The 25,932-nt window shown below is 45.8% G+C and overlaps 1 protein-coding gene across 1 annotated transcript in view; it reads right to left on the reverse strand.

Moving 5' to 3' along the window:
• Window positions 1–24,899, reverse strand: part of st6galnac6 (ST6 (alpha-N-acetyl-neuraminyl-2,3-beta-galactosyl-1,3)-N-acetylgalactosaminide alpha-2,6-sialyltransferase 6) — a 59,445-nt gene extending 34,546 nt beyond the window's left edge. The window contains exons 1-2 of the mRNA XM_080212222.1: window positions 24,679–24,899; window positions 23,100–23,127 (exon numbers count right to left, since the gene is read on the reverse strand). The gene's annotated coding sequence lies outside the window, so the exon portion shown is untranslated. The remainder of the gene's footprint in view (window positions 1–23,099; window positions 23,128–24,678) is intronic.
• Window positions 24,900–25,932: the final 1,033 nt, after the last annotated feature.

The raw sequence follows: 25,932 nt of genomic DNA on the forward strand, positions 1-25,932 counted from the left end.
CTCTCCAAAAGCTTCCGCATCTTTCCAGTAGTGTTGCAATCAGAACTGCACACAATACTTCAAATGCAGCCTAATCAAGGTTTTATATAGCTGCAACATGATAAACACAGGAAATGACAAAACCTATTAAATAATTACTGAATTAATACTAATGAAATTCAACAATGCTTTTGCAAATCAATAACTATATAAGATACATACCAACACAATCAGACCTTGGAATAAAAACAAAATACTGCAACAAGACAGAACTGAATCATCTCTCCTTGGCATTCACTGGCATTATCATCACTAAGTTCTGCACTAGCCCTTCCTGGGGCAAAAACCTACCAACTTCCTGGAGGTTACCATTGGCCAGAAACTGAACTATTCCAGCTATATAAATGCTGTGGCCACAGATGCAGGTTGGAGGCCGCAGAGAATAACTGATCTCCTGACACCCCAAAGCCTATCCACGACCTATAAAAGGAACAAGTCAGGATTATGATGGAATACTCTCCACTTGCCTGGATGAGTGCAGCTCCAACAACACACAAGAAATTTGACACCATCCAGAACAAAGTATCCCGCTTAATTGACACCCCATCCACAACCAACACACAATAGCAATAATAGTGTGTACCGTCTACAAGATGCCCTGCAACAATGTGCTAAGGCTCCTTTGGCAGCACCTTCTAAACACCAGACATCCGCCACCTAGAAAGATATGGGTAGCAGATGCATGAGAACACGAAGAACCGCAAGTTTCCTTCCAAGTCACACACTATCCTGACTTGGAACTATATCACCATTCCTTCATGGTCAAAATTCAGTACTGGGGGGAGGTATGCCTGCACCACACAGACTGCAGCAGTTCAAGAGGGGAAACTAGGGATGGGCGATAAATGCTGGCCTTTCCAGCTACATCCACATCCCAAGAAAGAACAAAACATGCTGAAAATCTGAAATTTAATCAAGCTCCTAAGTTTGAGTAGCTTGTTTTGTTCACTGAGAGGAAAGCCAAGTTTTGTGGATAAAAAAAATTGCCTTGAATGTGTTCCAGCTCTGACACAACAGGAAGCAGCCAAATCTAATTCTTCTCTGACCAAGCTTCATTTAAGTGCCATAGACCTTACGACCAAACTGGAACAAAATAAAATGTCAAGGAGGCAGTTTCACAACCGTTCGAGAAACGTTTAAAATTTGCTCACATTTACAGATCATATAAAACATATCAATAGGCATTTCCATTATTTATTGAATATATCACACTTCCAACAATATAGCACACCTTCAAAACTGCACTGTGGTGTCCACTTTGATCCCTGCGTTCCAGCCCTGGAGCGCGGCATGAGATTTGAACCCTGAACCTTGTGTTCAGAGGCATGAGTGGGCAGCGTGGTGGCACAGTGGTTAGCACCACTGCCTCACAGTGCCAGGGACCCAGGTTCAATTCCAGCCTCGGGTCACTGTCTGTGTGGAATTTGCACATTCTCACCACGTCGGCGTGGGTTTCCTCCGGGTGCTCCAGTTTCATCCCACAGTCCAAAGATGTGTGGGTTAGGTGGATTGGCCGTACTAAATTGCCCCTTAGTGTCAGGGAGATTAGCAGACTAAATGTGTGGAGTTACAGGGATAAGGCCTGGCTGGGATTGTGGTCGGTGAAGGCTCAATGGCTTCCTTCTGCACTGTAGGGATTCTACTATATGGGTTACTGAGAGTATATTGCCTCTCAGTAACTCATATAATAGAATCCCTACAGTGCAGAAGGAGGCCATCAAGCCTTCACCGACCACAATCCCACCCAGGCCTTATCCCTGTAACTAAAGCCCCATGATTTAGTTCTATGTATACTGCCTCTCAGTAACTCAGATCTTAGGGTTACTGAGAGGCAATACACATAGGGAGAGGTGGGAAAGAAGCGGGGGGAAGGTTACATGGTCAAGCCAGCAGTGAGCCCATGCAAGATTTGAAATTCCTAACCCACAGCCTATCAGAATTATTAGATGACCAAGCAGGGGAGGGATTTCAGGTGGCAGGAGGCTACTGCCAAGGTCAGAGCGCAGGTCCCTCACACGAAAGTCACCTGAAATCTGTTCAAAACTAGAGGCAGGCAACACCCACAGTATGAAGCCCAGAGAAGAGATTCTGCTCTCCCAACCACACAAGGAAATCTCAAAACATTTGTGTGTCGACCATGACACAGTCAGTAGCACTCGCATCTCTGAGACACTAGGTTCAAGGTTCAAGTTTCACTCCAGGGAACGAACACAGGGATCAAGATGGACACCCTAGTGCAGTATTGAAGGTGTGTGGTATAATTGGAAATGTGATTTTTAACTGAATCATAGAAACCCTACAGTACAGAAGAAGCCATTCGGCTCATCGAGTCTGCACCGACCACAATCCCACCCAGGCCCTGTCCTCGTTACCCCATGCAGTTACGCTAGCTGGTCGCTCTCTCACTAAGGGGCAATTTATCATAGCCAATCCACTGAACCCGCACATCTTTGGACTGTGGGAGGAAACCGGAATACCCAAAGGAAACCCACGCAGACATGGGGAGAACGTGCAAACTCTACACAGACAGCGACCCAAGCCGGGAATCTAATTGAGACACCCTCCCAAACGCTCCCTGAAACTCTGGGTGTACGTACACCAGTAAGAAGTCTCACAACATCAGTTTAAACTTTAACCTGATGTTGCGAGACTTCCTACTGTGTTTACTCCAGTCCAACGCCGGCATCTCCACATCATGTCCCTACACCACACAGACTGTAGTGGTTCAAGAAGGCAGCTCACCACCACCTTGTTAAGGGCAATTAGGGATGGGCAACAAATGCTGGCCTCGGTTAAAATAGAAGCCGATTTGGAAAGGGGGCAAAGTTGTGGAGTAAGTCCAGTTCAGCACTTACTGTGTTTGCACACAGGGCTAATCTGCTTTTAAATTGCTAAACCAGCCAGGTGCGTCTCAAGGCAGATATTTGGTCAGTAGACAAGTATAGTGTTCTATCAGTTATGACCACATCACATACTGGACCACTTTTACTCTATTCTTGATGAATAAAAGGTCTTAGTGAATCCTGTCTGGGTTGAAAGCCAGAATTTCTGCAGCCATTAACTGAGCACTCAGGTACTTAAGGGACAGTGGGAATAAGCTATGATTTCTGAAATGCAAACCCATGTTGGCAAGACAGATGCTCCTCATTACTTCACGTGCTCAGCTTTGCACAAAGCTGCCAAACAAGTAAGCAGCAGACTTTACCTCAGTCAAAAGCCTTAACAAAGCTCGTCTCTCTCATTTATAAGTTTTCGCTCTCTCCCTGAGAAAGCTTGCCCACCCCAATGTCAACAAAGCTCTTCTACTATTCCACTCCTGCTCATAATCCATAGAATCCCTACAGTGCAGAAGGCGGCCATACAGCCAACTGAGTCTGCACCAACTCTTCAAAAAAGCATCTTACCTAGGCCCACCCCTCCACCCTATTTCTGTAAACATGCACATTTACCATGGTCAATCCACCTAATCTGCACATCTTTGGACTATGGTAGGGAAGCTGGAGCACCTGGAGGAAACCCACGCAGACATGGGGAGAATGTGCAAACTCCACACCGACAGTCACCCAAGGCTGAAATTGAATCTGGTTTCCTGGCGCTGTGAGATAGCAATGCGAATCACTGTGCCACCCTGCTGCCCCAATCAGGTAAAAATAATAGGGGAGGCACAGTGGCCACCTCACAGCACCAGGGAACCAGTTTTGATTCCTTGGGTGGCTGTCTGTATGGAGTTTGCATGTTTCCCCTGTGTCTGTATGGGTTTTCTCTGGGTGCTCTGGCTTCCTCCCACAGTTCAAAGATGTGCAGGTTAGATGGATTGGCCATGCTAAATTGCCCCTTATTGTCCAAAGGTGGATTAGCCATGGTAAATGTGTCTGGAAAACACAATACGAAGTCTCACAACACCAGGTTAAAGTCCAACAGGTTTATTTGGTAGCAAACTCCACGTTTGCTACCAAATAAGCCTAGAATCATAGAACCCTACAGTGCAGAAAGAGGCCCTTTGGCCCATCGAGTCTGCACCGAGCACAATCCCACCCAGGCCCTACCCCAATATCCCTACATATTATACCCACTAATCCCTCTAACCTACACATCCCTCGACATTAAGGGGCAACTTCTTTGTATGGCCAATCAACCTAACCCGCACATCTTTGGACTGTGGGAGGAACCGGAGCACCCGGAGGAAACCCACGCAGACACAAGGAGAACGTGCGAAGTCCACACAGACAGTGACCTGAGCCAGGAATCAAACCCAAGACCCTGGAGCTGTGAAGCAGCAGTGCTAACCACTATGCTACCATGCCACCCAAACCTGCTGGACTTTAACCTGGTGTTGTGAGACTTCTTACTTTGTTTACACCAGTCCAACGCCAGCATCTCCACATAGTGTGTGTGGTTACAGGGATAGATGGGGGTGGGGGTGCTGAGGCTAGGGTCAGATGCTCCTTTGATGAGCCAGTGCATGTTCAATGGGCTGAATGGCCATTTCTAATGTTCTTCAATCCTGGATACAGATTGAATCAGTCCCAATCTCTGTTCCCTCGATGCAGCAATTATGCACTTCCTACATCAAACCCTGACAGGCAGACACAGAGTGCTAGTCCGACCATCCTGTAAAAGATACATCTGCTCATCAATCTGTCACTTGCATGTTTGCTATTGTGGTCTCTGGATATCAAGTGGATTCTGCGCCCTGGATACGAGTTTGATTACTGAGAATGTGTGGGTGTCAGATCTGGCTTCAGCGTTTTAGGTCACATTAAACCAGAATTGATTCGAGCAGAATCTGGCTAGACGAAACCCTGACATCTCATAAAATCCCTACAGTGCAGAAGGAGGCCATCCAGCCCATCAGGTCTGCACCGACCACAATCCCACCCAGGCCCTATCCCCATAGCCCTGTGCATTTACCCTGGCTAGTCCCCCGATACTAAGGGGCAATTTAGTATGGTCGATCCACCTAACTTGCACACCTAGAATCATAGAATCATGGAACCCCTATAGTACAGACAGAGGCCATTTGGCCCATCGAGTCTGCACCGACCACAATCCCACCCAGGCCCTACTCCCATATCCCTACATATTCACCCATTAATCCCTCTAACCTGCGGATCTCAGGACACCAAGGGCAATTTTAGTATGGCCAATCAACCTAACCCGCATATCTTTAGACTGTGGGAGAAAATCAGAGCACCCTGAGGAAATCCACGCAGACACAGGGAGAATATGCAAACTCCACACAGACAGTGACCCAAGCCGCCGGGAATCGAACCCAGGTCCTTGGAGCTGTGAAGTCACAGTTCTAATCACGGTGCTACCGTGCCGCCCTAACCTCTGGATTGTGGGAGGAACACAGTAAAAAGTCTGACAACACCAGGTTTTAGTCCAACCTATTTATTTGACAATATACTCACAAGCTTTCGAGGGACACCCTCTTCGTCAGGTGAATGGAGAGTTCTGGCCTCAGACAGAGCATATAAAGCACAGACAGTTTAGAGATTACTGATTAGAATGCGAATCTTTCCACCTAACCTGCTGTTCAAGACCTGAAGTGGCTGATAATGTGAGTGGAAGGAGCACTGATCACAGTTTAAAGAGATGTGTATTGTCTCCAGACAGTACAGTAAGTGAGGTTTTGCAAAAGTTCCGCACACATGAGGACGGTCTCAACAGGGATCTTGGGTTCATGTCGCACTATCTGTAACCCCCGTGACTTGCCTGGGTTTGCAAAACCTCACTTACTGTACTGTCTGGAGACAACACACATCTCTGTAACCTGTGATCAGTGCTCCTTCCACTCACATTATCAGCCACTTCAGGTCTTGAACAGCAAGTTAGGTGGAAAGATTCACATTCTAATCAGTAATCTCTAAACTGTCTGTGCTTTATATGCTCTGTCTGAGGCCAGAACTCTCCATTCACCTGACGAAGAGGGTGTCCCTCGAAAGCTTGTGAGTATATTATCAAATAAATAGGTTGGACTAAAACCTGGCGTTGTCAGACTTTTTACTGTGTTTACGCCAGTCCAGCGCCGGCATACCCACATTGTGGGAGGAAACCAGAGCACCCAAAGGAAACCCACGCTTCCTGCTCGTTCCCCCTCCATACTTCTATCCCACCTTTATTTTAATGTACTTAGTCACAAAGGACCCCAGTGATGAACAAAAACAATCTATTTTCTTTAACAGCTAAATTTGACTTGCCTCAGTGGGGCTGAACACGCACTATGCTCGTGAGAGAACCACAATGTAGGAATTAAATAAACAGTCAAAACAAATTCATTTAATTTATCACTAAGCAGCAGCTAAGCACCTCTGTGGGTCCCACCATCCGGCCCACTCTCCTCTCCAGCTTGTGTCTAAAAATACCCCAATCAGCTTCAAACACAACACCTCAGGTAGAAGTCTCAACCACAGCAATACTTCTCCAATCACTCATCCTGCTCCTGTTAACCCTGCATGCCCACAATTTTAGAATCATAGAACAGAATCCCTACAGTGCAGATGCAGATCCTTCAGCCCATCGAATCTGCACAAACTCTCTGAAAGAGCGCCTTACCCAGACTCTATTCCCAAAACCCCACGCTAATCACCCGAACCCAAACATCTAGGGACACTAAGGGACAATTTTGCATGGCCAATCTAACCTTGGACTGTAGGAAGAAATTGGAGCACCCGGAAGAAACCCACGCAGACAAGGGAAGAACGTGCAAACCCCACATAAATAGTTTGTTCCCTGCTGTCACCAGATTTTTGAATGGACCTCCCATGAATTCAGCTGATCTTTCTCTACATCCTAGCTATGACTTTAACACTATATTCTGCACACTCTCCTTTCCTTTTCCACTATGTACTCCATGAACAGTATGCTTTGTCTGCACAGCATGCAAGAAACAATACTTTTCACTGTACCCCAATACATGTGACAATAACAAATCAAATCAAATCAAAACCCAGAGCCAGAACTGAACCTGGATCCCTGAAGTCGTGAGGCAGCAGTGTTGACCATTGTGCTACTGTGTCAATCTGTCAACCTGCACTAATGCTCCCAAGGTTAGTGTCATGACACACCTTCCAGAACTCACTCGCTCAGAACCCACTGCATAAGTCAACTCTGGGATTGCCAATCTCAAGTGTACAAGTCAGCCTCAGGGTGAACCAGATTATTCAAAAGTCAAAACTCGGCGCATTTAAAAGCCTTGGGAAGGCGGGCCTCCAACACGAGTGACACAGTGGTTAGCACTGCTGCTTCACAGCACCAGGACCCGGGTTCAATCCCAGCCTCAGATTACTGTCTGTACGGAGTCTGCACGTTCTCCCTGTATCTTCATGGGTTTCCTCCGAGTGCTCCAGTTCCTCTGCAGTCCAAAGGTGTACGGGTTAAATGGATTGTCCATATTAAATTGACCCTCAATGTCAGGGGGATTAGCAGGGTAGGTAAGTGGGATTACAAGGTTAGGACTTGGGTGGGATTGTTGTCGGTGCAGACTCAATGGGCCGAATGGCCTCCTATGATGTACATATTGGGTATCCAATGGCAGCCATTTGAGGGAAGGCCAGTTGAACGCAAACAGGTCATGTGATGACATCTCTCAAATGTCCATTCAGAGTTGACAATCTCATTGAGCCAGCAACTAGAAAGCACAGACTTGTTTCAATGATATTTCTGCCTCATTTTCTCAAAAACAATTTAATCAAGGCTTTGTTTGTCGCAAGATACCAGAAACCTCAATCCACTTTCATGTTACTATGCAATGCACAACACGAATCTGTATTGTCATAACCCATTGAGAAGTTGAATCTGAAACTAGCCAACCCAGGGCCACAAGCAGGAAGGAACACAACCTTTCAATGGTTTGATTGGACATCCCATGGCTCAGCCAAACTTGTCTGCCATCTTCTTTGGCACTGATTGGTGGCTTACCAATGGACACCATCCCACCATCTACCTACCCGTGAGGGCATTACAGCATCAGGTTTGCTTCAGTGGGGCCTCATCCTATCCCACAAGCACCCTTCATGCCAGCCAAAAAACCTTGTCAACAGCACCAACTGCTACACACTCGCATGCTAAGGACATTAGTGGGGAGGAACCAACCGAGCCTGTCGCGCAGTGCAGCTGTAATGGTCATATCAACAAGCGTCATGCTGACAAAATGGTACAGTCAGCAGAGAAGTGGAAGGGAGATTACTACAAAGGAGATTGTTATTGACTTCAGGAGGCGTAGTGGAGAATGTGCCCCTGTCCAAACCAACGGTGATGAAGTAGAAATGGTCAAGAGCTTCAAGGTTTTAGGTATCCAGATCACCAACAATCTGTCCTGGTCCCCCCATGCTGACACTATAGTTAGGAAAGCACACCAACGCCGCTACTTTCTCAGAAGACTAGGGAAATTTGGCATTCCAGCTACGACTTTCATCAACTTCTACAGATGCACCATAGAAAGCATTCTTTCTGGATGTATCAGAGCTTGGTATGGCTCCTGCTCTGCCCAAAACCGCAAGAAACTACAAAAGGTTGTGAACTTAGCCCAATCTATCACACAAACCAGCCTCCCATCCATTGATTCTGTCTACACTTCCTGCTGCCTCAGCAAAGCAGCCAGCATAATCAAGGATCCCACGCACCCCAGACATTCTCTCTTCCACCTTTTTCTGTTGGGAAAAAGATACAAAGTCTGAAGTCACGTACCAACTGACTCAAGAACAGCTTCTTCTTTGCTGCCATCAAACTTTAGAGTGGACCTATCTCGCACTAAGTTGATCTTTCTCTACATCCTAGCTATGACTGTAACATTACATTCTGCACTCTCTCATTTCCTTCCTTATGAATGCTTTGTCTATACAGCATGCAACAATACTTATCACTGCACACCAATACATATGACAACAATAAATCAAATAAATTAAATATTACAGAGAGATAAAAAGTTCTTACTCTGGGAAGGAGGTGTGCGTGATGAAATGTCCCACGTGGAGGGGAATTTCCCCTGTATTGAGGAACTGCTGGTTTCAAAACTGAACAGGGTGAATCCAGTCAGTCACGTGTGTGGTTAAAGTTTTCTTTCCTAGTCCTCCCACAGCCCCATAAACTGACATCAAGTTGAAAATAAAGTCCTGCTGATTTCCTGATATAAGACATAATTATATTTCACCCAGCACACTAACTCAGTGTAACCAGGAAACAATACCTAGTGTTCCACGAAAGCTTGTCACCTGCCAATATCGAGTGAGACTTACACATCCTTGAATTTCTCTAAACAATTCCAGCTATGCCATTTTGTTTACTAATTAATTTCTGTGGTTGCAGTGAGCGAGAATACAGGTGAAAAGGAATGGGTTTTAGACTGGGAAATCAGTCCATCTCTGTTTCTCTGCTGGGTTTCAGCTTCCAGCAGGGCCCTCTCTTCACATGTGGCTTTCAGTTGATGGGCAATGCTGTCAATTTTGTCATCACGGTTTCATAGAATCCCTACAATGCAGGTCGTCATTTGGCCCATCAAGTCTGCACCGAGCACAATCCCAACATCCCCGTATTCCCCACATATTTACCCTGCTAACCCCTGACAATAAGGGGCAATTTAGCACGACCAATCCACCTAACCCACACACTTTTGCTGACAGTAAAAGGAATGAGAGACACAGACAAACACAGAGACAGAGGGAGAGAGAGACAGACAAACACAGAGACAGAGGGAGAGAGAGACAGACAAACACAGAGACAGAGGGAGAGAGAGACAGACAAACACAGAGACAGAGGGAGAGAGAGACAGACAAACACAGAGACAGAGGGAGAGAGAGACAGACAAACACAGAGACAGAGGGAGAGAGAGACAGACAAACACAGAGACAGAGAGAGAGACAGACAAACACAGACAGAGAGAGAGACAGACAACCACAGACAGAGAGAGAGAGAGACAGACAACCACAGAGACAGAGAGCGAGACAGATAGACAAACACAGAGAGGGAGAGACAGACACAGAGAAAGACAGAGAGGAAGTGAAGGGACGTTAATACCCTGCGTAAGGAAAGGTGAAACACTGACAGAAATCTCCAATATGGTTCATTTGATGGAAAAGTCTGACAGGACACCGGGGAACTGAATGAAAAAATCAGGACTGTCCCTGCAAAACTGGGACACAGTTACCTAAAGGTCAGCTTCCTGCCACACCCAAAGTGGAAGACAGATGAGAGATAAGCTTCATGTCACTTAGAAGATTATATCAATGAATCAAAGCCTTGTGGTGGAGAATTAGGTGGGGAGGGGGGAGACGCGGAATGAATATACTGCCTTCAGAAGTGGCTGCCGACAGCCCCGTAAAACATCACAACTCCTGAACAATACAAGGAGAGTCAAAAGTCTGGGGGGCCACTGGGATCACGATTCAGAACGCCGCGGGGTGCAAGCAGAGGTTCTCGTCTGTAAACAGGACTTGGGGGTGTTGGGGGTGGTGGGGGGGGGTGTTATTCCCAAGTCTTAACAAGTCCCTACGTACCACACAACAATGGCCAAATCCTTCCGATCACAGAGTGAGTGTGAGAGGGTGTGTGCGTGAAAGGGGGACAGTCACTCAACTAATCTCTGCCATTGTATTGAAACATTCTATCAACAATTACGAAGCAAAAGAAAGGGGAATCTTGCATCAAGCGATGCATCCCTACTTAAAACTGACCTTGAGAAAGAAATTACGCACGTCATATGGGTAGTCACCTGATCCCCACCCCAAACACAATCAGAAGGTGCAGCCAATCAGTTAAATGGAAATGGAGCCCAGGTGTAAACACTGCCTTGGTCTCACACAGTCACCTGCATAGGAACTCCTGCCAGTCTATCCTTATGGTTCAGGTAGATGTTGAAGATCCCATGGCGTGGCACCGATGGAAAGAGAGCAGGGAATTTTCCCAGTGTCCTGGTCAACAACAACAACAGGCGCTGTGCATTGATATAGCATCTGGACCACACAAGGAGATATTAGGACATGTGAGGAAAAGCTGGTTTTAAGGGGCACCTCAAGAGAGGGAGAGTCGCACAAAGTGGGGAGAATGAATTTCAGAGACTGGAGGCATGGACTAGCCGGAGGCATCACCACAAATGGTGCAGCAATGAAAACGCACAAGGAATTGGAGGAACGCTGTGATGGTGGAGCGTTGTAGAGCTGGAGGAGTTTACACAGACACGGAGGGAGGGAGGGAGGGAGGCCATGAAGGATTTGAAAATGAGGAATAGAGTTTTACAGACCGAGGCATTTGCCCAATGTAGCTCAACAAATACAAGGGTCAAAGCGATTTGGTGTGAATTAGAACACGGGCAACAGCTTTTTTGGAGAATTCCTCCCTCAGGTAATTTTTTTCTTAGTTATATCCAATCAAATCTAATCAAAGCCCAATTCAATGCCCCAACCAGCAAGATTTTACAGATCCAAGCTGACAAGACAGGCAAGCCTCTTCCTGTCTTAGGATCATAGAAACCCTACAGTGCAGGAGGAGGCCATTCAGCCCATCGGGTCTGCACCGGCAACAATCTCGCTTAGACCCTATCCCTGTAACCCCGCATACTTACCCCGCTAATCAGTGCGTCCTGAGATACTAAGGGGCAATTAGCATGGCCAATGCACCTAATCCTGGGCTTGATCTACATGATCCAAGCTGATAGATGAAGACATTGCACCCCGTATTAAAACAGATGAATTGGGCCCCTCATCTGACTGTTGTTTGTAGAGCAAGGCTGGTACAGAATGGCAGCTGTTTACTCCTGTTTACATAACATCAAACTCTGCTGTTTTCTGCTCTGCATAATGCTTTGGGCTATTTGAAAAATGTGTTTGAAATGCAAAGCTTCTTTCGAATAAAGCGGCAATTATTTTAATGTCATCGACAAATTACTGATGCCTCCGTGTCTACTTTCTTCTGGTTAATAAGCATACTGTGCGAGTTTATTGCAAACAAAAGTCAAGCTTCTAGATTAACGGCCCACAGAATATCTCCATTTAGTGTGGGCCTGAGGTGATCATTCTTTTCTTTCCATTCATTCTCCACATGCTGCAATCAACATTCAAGTTGCAGTCTCCCAGTTTAACTCATCCTTCTCCAGTATGGGCAGCACGGTGGTACAGCGGTTACCACTGCTGCTTCACAGCGCCAGGGATCTGGGTTCAATTCCCAGCTTGGGTGACCATCAGTGTGAAGTTTGCACATTCTCCCCGTGTCTGCGTGGGTTTCCTCCGGGTGCTCCAGTTTCCTCCCAGTCAGAAAGACGTGCTGGTTAGGTGCACCGACTGTGCTAAATTCTCCCTCAGCGTACCCGAACAGGCAACGGAGTATGGCAGTTAGGGGATTTTAGCAGTAACTTCATTGCAGTGTTAATGTAATTCTACTTGTGACTAATAAATTACAACTTCTAAACTTTAAAAACTGTTCATCTACAATCAGTCCTCCCTCATAATTTAGAGAAAAGTAAGTAAACTTTGCACTGTTATTTTCTGACTTATTGCATATCTCCTATTGGTTTTCAGCCTTGTAGCTCCTTCCACATATCTCAAAAACAAGTAAACAATCATTTGGTAGAACAGAACATGAATATCACTGAAAAGACAGACATATTGGTGAAGCTTTTCTTCAGAACAAATGCAAGAATACCAAATTTCAAAGGGAAATGAAATTTGAAAATAAATATTGTCAAGCCTGGCACCTTTCCTAAATTACCCGAGAGCTCAAGGAACCGATAGTTCTCAGGTGCTTTCTCCATGGCAATGCTCCAGCCAATCAGAGTCAACTTGCCAATCAATCAGCACCCTTTTCTCCAGTGGTATAAATTCTTGCCATCATCTGAAATTTACTATTTTTGTTTGTCCTGATGGATGCAAGATGAAAAACTTCAGCAACATGTCTCTCTTTTCAACAATAGTCAAAGAATGAATAAATTGCAGTTGTGAGATGATTTTGATGCTAAACTTGAGAGGCAAGTCAATATAGTACCATGTAGTACAAGAAAGCTAGCTTGAGCAACTGAAGTGGTCAAAGTCGTGTCATGAAAAGTATGGGTAGTCAAAGACGTGGTTTAATGATGGGACTGAATGTATAATATCCCCACTCAGGCTTCTTGTGCAAACCAAAACAGCTTAGCCAATAACTTTTGCAAACTAGTGGGACAAAGTGCAATTGTGGTTGTGGGTTGCACTCCATTTATAGTCAACAGTAATACACACCTTCCAATTCGTATGCTGAATACAGCAAGATAATAGAGTGACAACCTTGAATTTAGATAATGATCTGAAAGATGCACTGTCAGCTCAACCACCCATTAAAAGGCTCTCCTGATTTTAGTTCCCACTCAGGTTAATGAAGTAGGGATGTGCGTTTAGTGAGCAGCCACATCAATATCACCCATTTTACACTGCTGTCTATAGCAAAATTATCTCCAAAACCTTTGGGATGAGAGATCAGAGAACTTTTACTTAGTTTTATGGCTGTTAATTTTATCTCTAGGTGATATCAGCATGAGCAGTAGTGCACATGGGCAGCATGGTGGCACAGTGGTTAGCATTGGTGCCTCATAGCGCCAGAGACCTGGGTTCAATTCCAGCCTTGGGTCACTGTGTGGAGTTTGTATGTTCTCCCTGTGTCTGCATGGGTTTCCTCTGGGTGTTCCAGTTTCCTCCCACAGTCCAAAGATATGCAGGTTACGTAGATTGACTATGCTAAGTTGCCCCTTAGTGTCCCAAGATGTGCAGGTAAGGTGGATTGGCCATGCTAAATTGCCCCTTAAAAGTATATTTATTAGTCACATGTAAGGCTTACATTAACACTGCAGTGACATTACTATGAAATTCCCCTAGCTGCCACACTCCAGCACCTGTTTGGGTCAATGCACTTAACCAGCACCTCTTTCAGACTGTGAGAGGCAACTGGAGCACCCGGATGAAACCCACGCAAACACGTGGAGAATGTGCAAACTCCACATGGACAGTGACCCAAGCCAGGAATCGAACCCAGGTCACTGAAGCTGTGATGCAGTAGTGCTAACCACTGTGCCACCATGCCCCCCCACAGTGCCCCAAGATATATAGGTTATGGAGATTAGTGGGGTAAATGCATGAGGTTACAGGGATAGGGCAGGGAGCGGTCATGGGAAAGCTGCTCTGTTGAAGAGTCGGTGCAGACTCGTTGGGCCAAATGGCCTTCTGCTGCACTGGAGGGATTTTGTGCTTCTATTCCACTGAAAGTGGAGTTGTGTGGAACTTAAATATGAGGTACAATTCAGAATCACAGATGTTTACAGCAGCAAAAGAGATCATTTAGCCCATTCAAACTGTCCCTTTACTAATGCAATCCAAACTAAATCTGATTACTCTGATTTCTCCCTAATGCCAGGTTTATTACTCTTGTTTCAAATATTTATCTTATTTTCCCTTCAAAGAGGCAATGGTCTCAAACTCAACTGATCCCTAATCTATGGTTCAGCAACACGCTGATTTAGAAACTCTCCTCACTTCTCCCTTTGTTCAAAAACAAAAAGAATTTGATGTTTAAGAGACGTAATGAGGAGGGAGAGGAAGGCGAAATGGTAGTGTAATTGGACTAGTAATTCAGTGACCCAGGCTAATGCTTTGGGGTCATGAGTGCAAATCCCATCACAGCAACTGGTGGAATTTAAATTCAATCAATAAATCTGGAACATAAACTAGTCTCACTAATAGTCTAACAATTTCTATTGTGATGGCCACAGGGGGATTGTCAATAGATCTCCCTTGGGATCTGTAGAATGTGTAATCCCCAATTAGCCGAGTGGAGGCTCATGCAACAGGGAGGAATGAAATGAATGCGCTTGAACAGTGTAATAATAAAGGTAAATGGCAAACCATGCAGGGACATTTCCTCCACATTAGCATTATGGCAATTCCATGTATTTGTTCGATGGCACCAAGAGGGCTTGGTGTTAAAAGCCAGCTGGCTCCACTCAGGCCGGCAGTCAAAAGACTTTGGAGCTGACCTGTACTCTGTGGCCGCTGAGTGGCACTTTGAGCACATTGTAAATGAAGTGCAATGGTGACCCTGGAAGACTGACCTCGGCAAGGTTATTACAACTTCATAAGCCATGAAACTAAGACTGATTGTTGTAAAAACCTATCTGATTTGCTAATGCCCTTTAAGAAAGGAAATCTGCCGTCCTCAACTGGTCTGGCCTACACGCGACTCCAGAGCCACAGCAATGTGGTTGACTCTTAATTACCCTCTGAACTGGCCCAGCAAGTCACACAGTTTAAGGGCTTTGAGGGATGAGCAACAAATCAGTGTCACAATGAGTTATAAGGAGAAGCTGGATAGACTGGGACTTTTTCCTCTGGAGCATAGGAGACTGAGGGGTGATCTTATAGAGGTCTATAAAATAGTGAGGGGCATAGATCAGCTGGATAGTCAATATCCTTTCCCAAAAGTAGGGGAGTCTAAAACTAGAAGGCATAGGTTTAAGGTGAGAGGGGTGAGATACAAAAGTGTCCAGAGGGGCAACTTTTTCTCAGTGTCTGGAACAAGCTGCCAGAGGTAGTAGTCGAGGCAGGAAGCATTTAGACAGTTAAATGGGTAAGATGGGTATAGAAGGATATGGGCCAAATGCAGGCAATTGGGACTAGCTTCAGGGTTTAAAAAAGGGCAGTATGGACATGTTGGGCCAAAAGGCCAGTTTCTATGCCGTAAACCTCTATGACTCTGATCTAGACGTGAAAGAAAATATATATACATATTACTTAGCAGGACCAGTTTATAAAGTCACTTTTTTGTGTTTTTCAGATGGACTTGCTGAGTTGGCAAGGTGGCTTTCAAAGTTTATTTATTAGTCACAGGTAAGGCTTACATTAACACTGCAATAACATTACTGTGAAATTCCCCTAGTCGTCACAGTCCGTCGCCTGCTCGGGTCAATGCACCTAACTAGCGCATCTTTCAGAACGTGGGAGGAAACCAGAACACGCAGAGGAAACCAACGCAGACACATTTTCTAGACTTCTATATGATCACCCCTAAGTCTCCTACACTCCAGGGAAAAAACTCACAGTCTATCCAGCCTCTCCTTATAACTCAAACCATCAAGTCCCAGTACCATCCTAGCAAATTTCTTCTGCACTCCTTCTAGTTTAATACCCTTTCTATAATAGGGTGACCAGAACTATACTTCATCAGTTCCCAGGGATTCATCTACCTTGACACATTTTAAGGCTTCCAGCAACTCCTTCTCTGTAATATGTACACTCCTCAAGACATCACTACTTATTTCCCCAAGTTCCTTAATTTCCATGCTTTTCTCAACATTAAGTGCTGATGAGAAATGTTAATTTAGGATCTCACCCATCTCTTGTGAATCCGCACATAGATGACCTTGTTGGACTCTCATCCTAATTACTCTTCTGCCCTTTATGTGCTTGTAGAAAGTTCTTTGGATTCTACTTTGCCTTATCTGCCAAAACAATCTCATGTCCCTTTTTGCCTTCCTGATTTCTCTCTCAACTCTACTCCTAAAACCCTCTAAACACTTCAAGGGATCCACTTGATCCCAGCTGCCTATTCATGTCATATGCCTCCTTCTTCTTCTTGACCAGGGCCTTTTGAATAGACCTACTTGATATTAAGTTGATCTTTCTCTACACCCTAGCTATGACTGTAACACTACATTCTGCACCAGGTCCATAATCTAAAAGTGAGGGCCAAGCCACTCAGGAGAGATGTTAGAAAACACTTCTACACACAGAATGGGGGAGGTTTGGAACTCTCTTCCTCAAATGGTGGCAAGATGCTGACTTAATTGTTCGGTTCAAGTCTGAGATGGACACATTTTTATTGAGCAGGGCTGTCAACGGATATGGGCCTAGGGCAGGCGCAAGGAGTTAGATCACAGATTAGCCATGATCTTACTGAATGGTGGAAAGGGTTCAAGGAGCTGAATGGCCTACTTCTTTTCCTCTGTTCCAAACCCTGTGCATGTACCAAATTGTTACACTGCCAAATAATGACTTTTGAAATATTTATCAGTGTTGACGTGCGGATAAACTACTTTTGCTTTTTGCAGATAAAATTAAGAATCACAGAACATGGTGTCCCAAATATTGGTAAGTGCCCCAGTAAATCCAGATAATGATAAAAAGGAATTTGACTTAAATCAGACACTCGGAACCCTAATGATAAATAGCTACAGATAAATATCCCCAAATTTGCAGGCAGCATGGTGGCACAGTGGTTAGCATTGCTGCCTCACAGTGCCAGGGTCCCAGGTTCAATTCCAGCCTTAGATTATTGTCTGTGTGGAGTTAGCACAGGCTGTTGTTCTTCAAATACAGTTGGCTTCCTTTTCCAGGTGTACTTTGCAACACCATATATATCAATGTAGGTACAGTGTGTCTCTGGCTGCTGCAGGGTGATCATGATGTGGAGATGCCGGCGTTGGACTGGGGTAAACACAGTAAGAAGTCTCACAACACCAGGTTCCATTCCTGGTGTTAAACCTGTTGGACTTTAACCTGGTGTTGTGAGACTTCTTACTGCTACAGGGTGGCACAATGGTTAGAACTGCTGCCTCACAGCGCCAAGGGTGACCGTGTGGAGTTCTTCTCCCATCAGCATTGATTTCTTCCGGGTGCTCCGGTCTCCCCCCACAAACCAAAGGTTAGGTTAACTGACCATGCTAAATTGCGCCTTGCAGGGTAAATATGTGGGATTATGGGGATAAAGCCTGGATGGGATTATGGTGGGTGTAGACCACAATGGCCTCCTTCTGCACTGTAGAGATTCTAAGATTCTACAAAACACTGAGGCTTTCTAGAATCCCATGTCATAAAAAACAAAGCTTAATTTATTTTGATGCTTTTAAAATAGCAACTCCTCCTTCAGAAGGGTTACTAAGGTTACTAACCCTTATTAATGCGATCAATATAGTTAAATAGGGCATTCAGAAGTCATATTCTGACAGTCCCTGATGTCTTTAAAAAGTGAGCCCAGATGTTAATTGGGGGTTAGCTGGCAGCATCGTGCTACCTTCTCGGTGACTCATGGAGCGTGGCTGGCCTTTTCAATTTCAAAAACCAAATTAAGCCTCATGTAAGCCAGACGTCGACAAACATAAATCCCAGGCAAATGCTTTCTCCCAGGGTGAAGTGGCTGACCTGATGTTATGTGTGCATCAATCTGAATTTGATTTAAAAACCCCGGGGCTGTGTCGCATGGTCCAAGTTCCCAGTGAATTTAAAAACACTGTTGAATGGTGGGTTTTGTGCTGTTATTTCTGACAAAAGTTTTTTCAAAAAAAAACACAAATTAATAAACCCCAAATCTGTGCATCTATGTTCTGCCACATATCTGGGCCATGGGACTTCCTCCACTTTGACAGATTTTTCATCCATCTCTTTACATCACTTTTACATAGTAACTAGAAGCAGGGGGCGGCCATTCAGCCCTTCAAGCCTGTTCCACCATTCATTTTGATCGTGGCTGACCATTAAATGCAATATCCTGACTCCACCCTTTCACCCCAGATTCCTTGATCTGTCTAGTGCCAAGAGCCAAATCTAATTTCTTCTTGAAATTAGACAACATTGTGGCCTCAACTACATTCTGTGGTGGTGAATTCTACACATTCACCATTCTCTGGGTGAAGAAATCTCTCCTCACCTCAGTCCTAAAAGTTTACCCCTTATCCTCGAACTATGACCCTTACTTCTGGGCTCCCCCACCATTGGAAATATTCTTTCTGAATCTACCCTGTCTAAGCATACTAGAATTTTATAAGTTTCTATGAGATCCCCTCTCACTCTTCTAAATTCCAATGAAAACAATCCTAACCGACTTAGTCTCTCCTCACATGACAGACCTACCACCCTAGGAATCAGCCTGGTAAACCTTTGCTGTACTCCCTCTATAGCAAGGACATCCTTCCTCAGATAAGGACACCAAAACTGCACACAAACTGCACACTGGTGATGTGGCCTCACCAGTGCCCTGTACAACTGCAGTAAAAATTCTTATTCCTATACTCAAATCCTCTCCCTATGAAGACCAAAATAGCATTTGCCTTCTTTACTGCCTGCTGCACCTACGTACTTACTTTCAGCAACTGATGCATGAGGAAACCAAGATCTCGCTGAATATCCACCTCTTTACACCCATTAAGTAATAATTTGCCTGCCTATTACTATTATTACTACCGAAGCGGATAACCTCATGTATATCCACATTACACTACATCTGCCATGCACGTGCCTACTCACAACCTATCCAAATCACACTGTCGTATCTCTGCTTCCTCTTAATAGTTCGCCCTCCCAGCCAACTTTGTATCATCTGCACATTTGGAAACAATACATTTAGTTCCTTCTGCCAAATCATTAATATGCAATGTGAACAGTTGGGGTCCTAACACAGATCCCTGCGAGTCACTGCCTGGCACTAGGAAAAATACACATTTCTGCCAACTCTTTGCACCTGTCTGCTAATCAACAAAACACCCTCACCCTATCACATGCTTTCTCTGCTAAGTATTTATTCGGTTCCCTTGTTGAACATGACAGCACTATCCACCTCCACTGCCTCCCAGATACACTTGCATAACACAGTCCAACATGTGCACCTTACATACTGACATATCCAGGCCACATTCACTTGTAGTCGTGGCAGTGAATAGCATAGCCTCATTTAGAGAGAACATACTTAATCACATGACAGATAAAGGTTTAGAAAAATATTTTGGTGGAACACAGTGAAATGGGCGAAGTATTAATAATGCTAATTATATTGTTAAGACACACAGGTGAAAAGGCATTATTTAGTTAAGTATAGCTGAGAACAAGAGTAGGATCAAGCCCATGATGGGGGCACAATGCCTTTCCTTCTCAGCTTTTGATTTGATTTATTACTGTCACGTGTATCAGTGTACAGTGAAAATAATTGTTTCTTGTACACGATACAGAAAGCATACCATTCATAGAGAAGGAAAGGAAGAGTGCAGACTGTGGTATTATAGTCATAACTAGGGTGCAGAGAAAGATCAGTTTGGATCCTGTTTGTCTCGCTTGTGGGGACCATGAATTGGGTTTTGAATTCGGATTTTGGAGCACGGATTTGGGTTTGCCTGGAGCACTCCGAGCATTGCCTTTGTAACTTAAAGATGGAGTAAATTTTTTTTTAAAAGGAATGTCACGGCACAGTGGTTAGCACTGCTGCCTCACAGCGCCAGAGACTCGGGTTTGATTCCCGACTTGGGTCACTGTTGTGCGGAGTTTGTATTTTCCCTGTGTCTGAGTTTCGTTTGGGTGCTCCAGTTTCCTCCTACAGTCCAAATATGTGTGGGTTAGGTGGAACAGCCATGCTAAGTTACCCGTTAGTGTCAGGGGGACTAGCTAGGGTAAAGGCATGAGGTTATGGGGATAGAAACTGGGTGGTATTGCAGTCAGTGCAGACTTGATGGGCTGAATGGCCTCCTTCTGCACTGTAGGATTCTATGGATTAAGGGCTTGACCTGGTACTGGGTTTGTAAATTTCAGAAAGGAATGTATAATAGGTGACCCGCAGGGCTGGGGGTGCATCATCACCCCCAGGGAACGATATTTTGATTTAATAAAAGTGGGCAATACAGTGGTTAGCACGGCTGCTCACAGCAGCAGGAACCCAGATTCGATTCCCAGCTTGGATCACTGTGTGGAGTCTGCACTCTCCCCATGTCTGTGTGGGTTCCCTCTGGGTGCTCCAGTTTCCTCCCACAGTCTGAAAGACATGCTGATTAGATGCTACGCTAAATTCTCCCTCAGTGTACCCAAACAGGCGCCGGAGAGTGGCAACGAGGGGATTTTTACAGTAACTTCATTGCGGTATTAATGCAAACCTACTCGTGACACTAATAAATAAATAAACTTTAAAACTTTGAACTTTAAACTAGTTAAGTTTGCTTTGATGTTTTGTTTAGTTAGTGCCTGTCTTTCCTTTTTAAGTTGTTTATTTACTAATCATTTGTTTTATTCAAAAGTAAATGAATAGAAGCCCCCAGGGGCTGGTGAGCATAAACTCTGGGAGTGATAGTTTGTAAATTTGTGACATTTTGATTGTGGTAAGAGTGCTCCACTAGAAGCTGACCCCAACCTCGTTCGGTTTCTTTGATTCTGTTAGTTTCTAACAAGAGTGTAAACAGGAGGCCTGTGGGGCTGGAGGTCCATCATTAGCCCTCAGGAATGATATTTTGGTTTAGATAGTTAAATTTCCTTTAACATGTTCAATTTTTGTAACAACGTCCCCCCACCAGGGGCTATCAGCTACTCTCAGTGTTGATCTGTGGTTTCATTTCTTGACCTGTTGTTTCAATAACAGACTACAAATAGAGGAGACTCTCCAGGGTGAGAAAGAGAGAGGGAGGGCACAAGGTCCATAAGTTCACTTGGGGCATCCAGTGATGGGGCTGGAATCCTTCACCAGCCCCATCACAGCATTTTAATTTGACCAGACACATTTCACTGAAGATTTTGTCTTTGATGCAATGCTCGGTTAAGGGGCACCCAGTTTGATTTAATGCGTTCCTTTGATTAATCAGTCCACTTTATTTTCCTGATATCAAAGGAGGCAATTGGGCTTATCCACTACAACTCTCACCAATTTTTACAGATGCACCATAGAAAGCAACCTTCCTGGACGTATCACAGCTTGGTATGGCTTCTCATCTGACTAAGACTGCAAGAAGCTACAAAGGGTTGTGAACGAAGCCCAATCCATCACGTAAACCAGCCTGCCGTCCACTTCCCACTGCACTGGCAAAGCAGCCAACATAATCAAGGACCCCTCATACCCCGGACATTCTCTCTTCCACCTTCTTCCATTAGAAAAAAGATACAAACGTCTGAGATCACGTACCAGCCGACTCAAGAACAGCTTCTTCCCACTGCTGTCAACCTTCTGAATGGATTTACCTTGCATTAAGTTGATCTTTCTCTACACCCTCGCTATGGCTGTAGAGCGCACAAGAAACAATACTTTTCACTCTACACTAACACGTGACAATAATAAATTAAATCAATTAATAAATCAAATCAAAATAGGGGACGGCTGGGACACAGGGGGCGAGAGGTGACGGGGGCGGGGGGGGGGGGGATGGTGTGTGGTGGAAAGAGGAATCTCACCATGGCAGATAATGGAATTTCAACTAAATTTTAAAAACTCTGAAATCAAGAATGTACTGGTGACCATGAAACAATTGTCGGAAAAACCCATCTGGTTCACTAATGTTCTTTAGGGAAGGAAATCTGCCGTCCTTACCCGGTCTGGCCTACATGTGACTCCAGAGTCACAGCAACGTGTGACTGACTCTCAACTTCCCTCTGAAATGGTCTAGCAAGCCACTCAGTTCAGGGGCAACCAGGGATGGGTAGTAAATGCTGGCCCAGCCAGCAACACCCACGTCCCACGAATGAATAAAATAAAAACTGTCCAGAAGCACTCGAGTTGAACAGCTTATTTATATGCTGTAAAATTCGATTTATTTTCTCCCACACACCTTGCTACTTACCCCAAGATAACTATTTCACATTCACAATGCCCCTGCTGTAAAATGAAATGCTTTAAATTCATTCCATGCTCTACATCATGGATTTACATGAAGCATCCCCCAGTTGAACCGCAAAGTATAGTATTGTTTACTCCAGTGAAAGTATGTTACTTCAGCCTCAGAGGTGCACACACCCGCTGCAGATAAACCATCCCCATTTAACCATCAGTTTGGTCATCTTTTTGAGCTAGGTTTGTCACTGGTGGCCAGAGTTTGGCGGCAGGGGGGTGCGGGGGCACTGTTCTGACCAAGGTAAGTTTAGGTGCTGTGCAATGTAATATCACTGAGCATTTCTAAAGCTATCAATAAAATGAAGTTTCATCTCACTTCAGCAATTCAACTGATGGGACCACAGGATCTCCAGCTCCCCCTGCACCTTAGTGCACAGAGTTAATGCAAAATGAGACCTTGGAAATGGTCTGGGTAGAAATATTTGCTTAAAAGTTCATTAACCTTTACAGGTGTGCAGGAAGCACTCTGCTGCAACACTCACCCTCTCATCGCAAAATCCAGCCTTGAGTCTACATCATCTCATTGGAGGTGGGCAGGGGAAAAGTGGGAAAATAAACAAATTAGAAAAAATACAATTCTATCAATGATATATCCCCTCCCATCTATAGTGGCCCCCGTCTAAAATAGTATAGACTCCCCCTTCCCCCACCTAGAACAGTAAACACGCTCCCCCCACCCCACATAGAACAGTAAACACGCTCCCCCCCCATCTAGAACAGTATACCCCCCCCCCCACTCTAGAACACTAAACACTCACCCACCCCCTCTAGAACAGCAGGCACTCCCCTGGCTCCTCCGCTCTAGAACAGCGCCCCTCCCCCCACCCCCAGGCTCCCCTGCTCTAGAAACCGCCCCCCCCCCCAGCTCCCTGCTCTAGAACAGCGGACATCCCCCCACCCCCCGGCTCCCCTGCTCTGGAACAGCAAACACTCTCCCCCCGGCTCCCCTGCTCTGGAGCAGCAAACACTCTCCCCCCGGCTACCCTGCTCTGGAACAGCAAACACTCTCCCCCCGGCTCCCCTGCTCTGGAGCAGCAAACACTCTCCCCCCGGCTCCCCTGCTCTGGAACAGCAAACACTCTCCCCCCGGCTACCCTGCTCTGGAACAGCAAACACTCTCCCCCGGCTCCCCTGCTCTGGAACAGCAAACACTCTCCCCCGGCTCCCCTGCTCTGGAACAGCAAACACTCTCCCCCGGCTCCCCTGCTCTGGAACAGCAAACACTCTCCCCCGGCTCCCCTGCTCTGGAACAGCAAACACTCTCCCCCGGCTCCCCTGCTCTGGAACAGTAAACCCGCTCCTCCCCCTGCTCTTGGACAGTAAACCCTCTCCTCTCCCTGCTCTGGAACAGTAAACCCTCTCCTCCCCCTGCTCTGGAACAGTAAACCCTCTCCTCCCCCTGCTCTGGAACAGTAAACCCTCTCCTCCCCCTGCTCTGGAACAGTAAACCCTCTCCTCCCCCTGCTCTGGAACAGTAAACCCTCTCCTCCCCCTGCTCTGGAACAGTAAACCCTCTCCTCCCCCTGCTCTGGAACAGTAAACCCTCTCCTCCCCCTGCTCTGGAACAGTAAACCCTCTCCTCCCCCTGCTCTGGAACAGTAAACCCTCCCTCCCCCTGCTCTGGAACAGTAAACCCTCTCCTCCCCCTGCTCTGGAACAGTAAACCCTCTCCTCCCCCTGCTCTGGAACAGTAAACCCTCTCCTCCCCCTGCTCTGGAACAGTAAACACTCTCCCCCCCCCCCCCCCCCCCCGGCTCTGGAACAGTAAACACTCTCCCGCCCCCCCTGCTCTGGAACAGTAAACACTCTCCCCCCCCCCCCCTCCTGCTCTGGAACAGTAAACACTCTCCCCCCCCCCCCCTCCTGCTCTGGAACAGTAAACACTCTCCCCCCCCCTCCCCTCCTGCTCTGGAACAGTAAACACTCTCCCCCCTCCCCCCCCCCCCCTGCTCTGGAACAGTAAACACTCTCCCCCCCCCCCACCCTGCTCTGGAACAGTAAACACTCCCCCCCTCCCCCGGGCTGTGTGTGAGGGTGAAGCAGCCCAGGCTGTGTCCTTACCCCGGGCGGTGCTCTCTGTCTCTCTCTCTCTCTCGGGCGGGTTACACTGTATCGCTGCCGGCGCTGCTTTCCCACCGCATTGTTACTGTATCCATTCCAACTGTATCCGTGTGTCTGCTGCCTGGGGAAGATGTCTCTCTCTCTCTCTCTCAGTCTGTCTCTGCCTGAAACCCCTTCACTCCAAACCCCCCTCACAGCAGCCGCGCAGACTCACAGTCCCGCTATCCGCGCGCCCCGGCTCGTGCCCGGGCACGCCCCCTCGTGCGTGTGCACCTGCCATCGTGCACAGCCGCAGTCAGTGACAGAGGAACCCACACATGACTTTCACAGGCCCCATTGCAACTCTGGGTTTCCAATGAGTTAAAATCTCGCCAGTATAGTTTCCTGCAGTCCTTCCACCCAGACAGAGCTCAAATTCATTTCAAAATAAAATTAATATTCATTAGTATTAAATAGAGTTGTAAAATAGAGGAACGAGGTAAAATACTGGGGATGCTGGAATCTGAAATGCAGAAAATGCTGGAAAATCTGAATGTCTGCAGAGAGAGAAGAGAATCAACAGGCGGAATTTTCCAGCAGCACTCATCCTAAAATCGGAAAATTCTGCTCGAGGACAACGAACCTTTGCACGGTTTCCCCCCAACCCCTCCGCCTGCTATAGAATATTGCAAAAGATTATTCAGTAAAAGACTATAAAGTGCACATTATGAAAAATGACTTCAAACAGATCTCAAACTTCCAGACAGCTGCGTCATTTCAGAACTTAGAAATGTGCGGGTGTAAATTGTTTGGTAGATTTGCTTTTTAAATGAATGGCTTCTTCTGCCATAACATCCGGCGGGTCAGGAAAACTCCCCCAACATTTTAACTCTGACAAAGGGTCATCTAATCTCGGAATGTTGGCCCTATTCTCTCTCTCCACAGATGATGTCAGACCTGATGAGATTTTCCAGCATTTTCTGTTTTTGTGTAAATATGGAAACATCAGAATTAGGAGCAGGAATGGGCAAATCAGCCCTTCAAGCCCACTCCACCATTTAACATGATCATGACTGATCTTATCCTGGTCTCAACTCCACTTTCCTGCTTTTATCACACTTTTCATCAGAAACAAATCTATTTCTTTCTCTAATTGGTTAATTGATTCTGCCTCCACTGCACTCTGGGGTAGTAAATTCCATAGATTCCACAGATTAGGATTCGATTCCTGGAAGATAACGATCCAATTCTCTTTTGAAAGCTACAATCAAATCT

This window comes from Carcharhinus amblyrhynchos, chromosome 25 (assembly GCF_965287045.1).
Source record: "Carcharhinus amblyrhynchos chromosome 25, sCarAmb.v2.hapA, whole genome shotgun sequence".
NCBI classification, from domain to species: Eukaryota; Metazoa; Chordata; class Chondrichthyes; order Carcharhiniformes; family Carcharhinidae; genus Carcharhinus; species Carcharhinus amblyrhynchos.